Source organism: Anguilla rostrata, chromosome 10 (genome assembly GCF_018555375.3).
Source record: "Anguilla rostrata isolate EN2019 chromosome 10, ASM1855537v3, whole genome shotgun sequence".
Classification (NCBI taxonomy): domain Eukaryota; kingdom Metazoa; phylum Chordata; class Actinopteri; order Anguilliformes; family Anguillidae; genus Anguilla; species Anguilla rostrata.
The window spans coordinates 773,786-779,785 of NC_057942.1; positions in this window are offsets into that span (position 1 = coordinate 773,786).

The following is a 6,000-nucleotide window of genomic DNA, read 5'->3' on the forward strand; positions in this document are numbered from 1 at the left end:
TGCACATTTCTATTAATGTATTTCAGCACTGCAGCACAATTTAAATGATTTGTAAACCCTCTGAATACAAAATTGACATTCAAATATTTTTCAGATATTTGTCACTTTTTGGACATAAGACTATAGTCTTTTGTATTTTATCCAGAAACTCTTTTTTTCATAAATATTTCTATGCACATTTCTATTTATTTATTTCAGCACTGCAGCACAATTTAAATGATTTGCAAGCTATTTGAATACAAAATTGACATTTAAATATTTTTCAGGTATTTGTCACTATTTCCACATAAGACTATAGTCTTTTGTATTTTATCCAGAAACTCTTTTTTTCATAAATATTTCTATGCACATTTCAACTTATTTATTTCAACACTGCAGCACAATGTAAATGATTTGCAATCCATCTGAATATAAAATTGACATTAAAATATTTTTCAGATATTTGTCACTTTTTGGACATAAGACTATAGTCTTTTGTATTTTATCCAGAAACTCTTTTTTTCATAAATATTTCTATGCACATTTCTATTTATTTATTTCAGCACTGCAGCACAATTGAAATGTTTTGCAAGCTATTTGAATACAAAATTGACATTTAAATATTTTTCAGGTATTTGTCACTATTTCCACATAAGACTATAGTCTTTTGTATTTTATCCAGAAACTCTTTTTTTCATAAATATTTCTATGCACATTTCTATTTATTTATTTCAGCACTGCAGCACAATTTAAATGATTTGCAAGCTATTTGAATACAAAATTGACATTCAAATATTTTTCAGATATTTGTCACTCTTTGGACATAAGACTATAGTCTTTTGTATTTTGATGTTTTTCCAGAAATTCTTTTTTTCAAAAATATTTCTATGCACATTTCTACTTATTTATTTCAACACTGCAGCACAATGTAAATGATTTGCAATCCACCTGAATAAAAAATTGACATTAAAATATTTTTCAGATATTTGTCACTTTTTGGACATAAGACTATAGTCTTTTGTATTTTATCCAGAAACGCTTTTTTCATAAATATTTCTATGCACATTTCTATTTATTTATTTCAGCACTGCAGCACAATTTAAATGATTTGCAAGCTATTTGAATACAAAATTGACATTCAAATATTTTTCAGATATTTGTCACTCTTTGGACATAAGACTATAGTCTTTTGTATTTTATCCAGAAACTCTTTTTTTCATAAATGTTTCTATACACATTTCTACTTATTTATTTCAGCACTGTAACACAATGTAAATGATTTGCAATCCATCTGAATACAAAATTGACATTTAAATATTCTTCAGATATTTGTCATTATTTGGACATAAGATTATAGTTTATCATAATTGTTCCAGAAACTATTTTTTTCAAAAATATTTCTATGCACATTTCTAATTATTTCTTTCAGCACTGCAGCACAAGTTAAATGATTTGCAGTCTATCTGAATATAAAATTGACGTTAAAATATTTTTCAGATATTTCTCACTGTTTGGATATAAGACTATAGTCTTTTGTATTTTGATGTTTTCCAGAAATCTTTTTTTCAAAAATATTCTATGCACATTTCAACTTATTTATTTCAACACTGCAGCACAATTAAATGATTGCAATCCACTGAATATAAAATTGACATTAAAATATTTTTCAGATATTTGTCACTTTTGGACATAAGACTATAGTCTTTATTGTGTTTTTCCAGAAACTCTTTTTTCCATAAATATTTCTATGCACATTTCTATTAATGTATTTCAGCACTGCAGCACAATTTAAATGATTTGTAAACCCTCTGAATACAAAATTGACATTCAAATATTTTTCAGGTATTTGTCACTCTTTGGACATAAGACTATAGTCTTTTGTATTTTGATGTTTTTCCAGAAACTCTTTTTTCCATAAATATTTCTATGCACATTTCTATTAATGTATTTCAGCACTGCAGCACAATTTAAATGATTTGTAAACCCTCTGAATACAAAATTGACATTCAAATATTTTTCAGGTATTTGTCACTCTTTGGACATAAGACTATAGTCTTTTGTATTTTGATGTTTTTCCAGAAATTCTTTTTTTCAAAAATATTTCTATGCACATTTCTACTTATTTATTTCAACACTGCAGCACAATGTAAATGATTTGCAATCCACCTGAATAAAAAATTGACATTAAAATATTTTTCAGATATTTGTCACTTTTTGGACATAAGACTATAGTCTTTTGTATTTTATCCAGAAACGCTTTTTTCATAAATATTTCTATGCACATTTCTATTTATTTATTTCAGCACTGCAGCACAATTTAAATGATTTGCAAGCTATTTGAATACAAAATTGACATTCAAATATTTTTCAGATATTTGTCACTCTTTGGACATAAGACTATAGTCTTTTGTATTTTATCCGAAAATGCTTTTTTCATAAATGTTTCTATCACATTTCTACTTATTTATTTCACACTGTAACACAATGTAAATGATTTGCAATCATCTGAATCAAAATTGACATTCAAATATTTTCAGATATTTGTCATTTTGGACATAAGATTCTAGTTTATCATAATTGTTCCAGAAACTATTTTTTCAAAATATTTCTATGCACATTTTACTATTTGTCAGCACTGCAGCACACGTTAAATGATTTGCAGTCTATCTGAATATAAAATTGACGTTAAAATATTTTTCAGATATTTCTCACTGTTTGGATATAAGACTATAGTCTTTTGTATTTTGGTGTTTTTTCCATAAATATTTCTATGCACATTTCAACTTATTTATTTCAACACTGCAGCACAATGTAAATGATTTGCAATCCATCTGAATATAAAATTGACATTAAAATATTTTTCAGATATTTGTCACTCTTTGGATATAAGACTATAGTCTTTTGTATTTTGATGTTTTTCCAGAAATCTCTTTTTTCAAAATATTTCTATGCACATTTCATTATTTATTTCAGCACTGCAGCACAATGTAAATGATTTGATCAACTCTGAATAAAAATTGACATTCAAATATTTTTCAGATATTTGTCACTCTTTGGAATTAAGACTATAGTCTTTTGTATTTTGATGTTTTTCCAGAAATCTCTTTTTTCAAAATATTTCTATGCACATTTCATTATTATTTCAACACTGCAGCACAATTAAATGTTTGTAAACCCCTGAATACAAAATTGACATTAAATATTTTTCAGTATTTGTCACTCTTTGGACATAAGACTATAGTCTTTTGTATTTTGATGTTTTTCCAGAAACTCTTTTTTCCATAAATATTTCTATGCACATTTCTATTAATGTATTTCAGCACTGCAGCACAATTTAAATGATTTGTAAACCCTCTGAATACAAAATTGACATTCAAATATTTTTCAGGTATTTGTCACTCTTTGGACATAAGACTATAGTCTTTTGTATTTTGATGTTTTTCCAGAAATTCTTTTTTTCAAAAATATTTCTATGCACATTTCAACTTATTATTTCACACTGCAGCACAATTTAAATGATTTGAATCCTCTGAATAAAATTGACATTCAAATATTTTTCAGATATTTGTCACTCTTTGGACATAAGACTATAGTCTTTTGTATTTTGATGTTTTTCCAGAAATTCTTTTTTTCAAAAATATTTCTATGCACATTTCTACTTATTTATTTCAGCACTGCAGCACAATTTAAATGATTGGCAATCTATCTGAATAAAAAATTTACATTAAAATATTTTTCAGATATTTGTCACTATTTCCACATAAGACTATAGTCTTTTGTATTTTGATGTTTTTCCAGAAACTCTTTTTTCCATAAATATTTCTATGCACATTTCTATTAATGTATTTCAGCACTGCAGCACAATTTAAGTGTTTCTACTCCCCTTATCTGCCCCTTTGTATCTGCCGCTCTGTGTCTACCTCTCTTATCTGCCCCCTCTATATGCCCCTCTCTCTGCCTTTCTGAATTTGCCCCTCTCTGTCTGCCCCTCTGTTGTTGTCCCTCTCTATTCCCTTCTGATTTACCCCTCTCTATATGCCCCTCTGTATTTGCCCCTCTCTGTATGCCCCTCTGTATTTGCCCCTCTCTATATGCCCCTCTGTATTTGCCCCTCCCTATATGTCCCTCTATTCCGGTGTGAAACAGGAGCCTCTAATAAAGCTGATCTGCTGTTTGTACACTGGATGATAGAGGGTTCACGCAGCAGTCTGTGAGATAGACAGGCCGGCTGTGTCGACTCTCAAACTGTAGTGGATAGAGAACTGGGCTTACAACTCAGAGGTTGCAGGTTCGATTCCCAGATGGGATGCAGTCATTGCTCCCTTTGTCCACCTGTATAAAGGGATATAAAAACCATGTAAATTAATACTAAAGCTAACATCAATGTGTCTAATGCTTAGGTTGAGTGGAACGCTAATGAATATTTTTTATATATATATAATATATTAAATATATTTTTCCTGCACAACTCGTGAGAAACTGGCGTAATTCAAGGCCTCTAAGCAACAATACGGTTACATAACCCCCCCCCCCCCCCCCCCGCTTGCTCGCTCGCTCGCTCACAGACCTGTTATTAATTCAGCACCTGCAGCCCCTGCTAGCTGAGCCCCCTCTCTCCGTCCCACAATGCAAAGCGACAGGCCGCGCTGTAGCAGGGGCCTGATCACAGGGAGAGGAGCTTCAGGGAGAGGAGCCCCCGTTCCTCCTTTCATCCTCCTCTCTGCACTCCGGAAAAGGAAGAGAGGGACAGAGGGAGGGAGGAAGAGAGAGAGGGAGAGAGGGAGAGAGGGAGGGAGGAAGAGAGAGAGAGAGGGAGAGAGGGAGAGAGGACGGGAGGAAGAGAGGGAGGGAGGTAGAGAGGACAAGAGGGAAGGCGATACGAAGCCCAGAACACCAGTAATGTGTCCTACTCCCCGTGTAGCGTGCAGCGTGTAGCGTGTAGCGTGTAGCGGTAGCATGTAGCGTGTAGCGTGTAGCGTGTGTCGGTAGCTCATTGTATTCCGCACAGCCCCCTCGAGGCTGAGAGAGGGTCATTAACACGCAGAGTTCTGTTCTGTCTGTGGTGCGGCCAGCGTGCTGAGACCTCACGTGTGTAACTCGGGAACCGGAGTGGGGGTCTTGTTATTATTTTCCTCTTTTAGGCTTAAGAATCGAGGTGATTAAGAAGCAGACTCCATGTCTGGTGCAGTTTCACACTGTGTTCACAGCCGCAACACGAAAAACACACCAAGCATCCTCTTCATCCTCTTCCTCCTCCCCTCCCCCTCCCCCCTCCCCCTCTCCCTCCACTGCCATTCTTCCCTCTATCCCTCTGTTCATCACTTACACTCCGTAATGAGCACTTCTGCAGTGGCAGTAAAAAAAGATGCTGTTTATACTAATTAGAATTGATGGATTTGTGGCCGTTTTCCCAATTTCACCAAGGGAACGACAGGCTGGAGCCTGCTGAGAGAAAATGAGAGGTTTGGAAATGAGAGGAGCCATTTGTGGCAGGATGTGAGCCGGACTGAGATTCACACAGAACATATACACACAGAAACATGTGAGATTCACACAGAATACACACAAAAACATGTGAGATTCACACAGAATACGCACAGAAACATGTGAGATTCACACAGAATACACACAGAAATATGTGAGATTCACACAGAATACACACAGAAACATGTGAGATTCACACAGAATACACACAAAAACATGTGAGATTCACACAGAATACACACAGAAACATGTGAGATTCACACAGATTGCATTCAAGAAATTTGTTGTGAAAATGAGTATCAGGGGAAAACACAAAAACACATACAGTAACACCATAGCCTTATGTCAAAAAGTGACAAAAATGGGAAAAAAAAAGGTTTTTAAACATCTTTCTTTTTAATATGCATAGAAAGATTTATGGAAAAAATGAATTTCTGGCAAAAACACCAAAATACAGAAGACTATAGTCTTATGTCGAAAGAGTGACAAATATCTGAAAAAATATTTAAAATTTTTTTAGCAACCAGCTCACAGGCT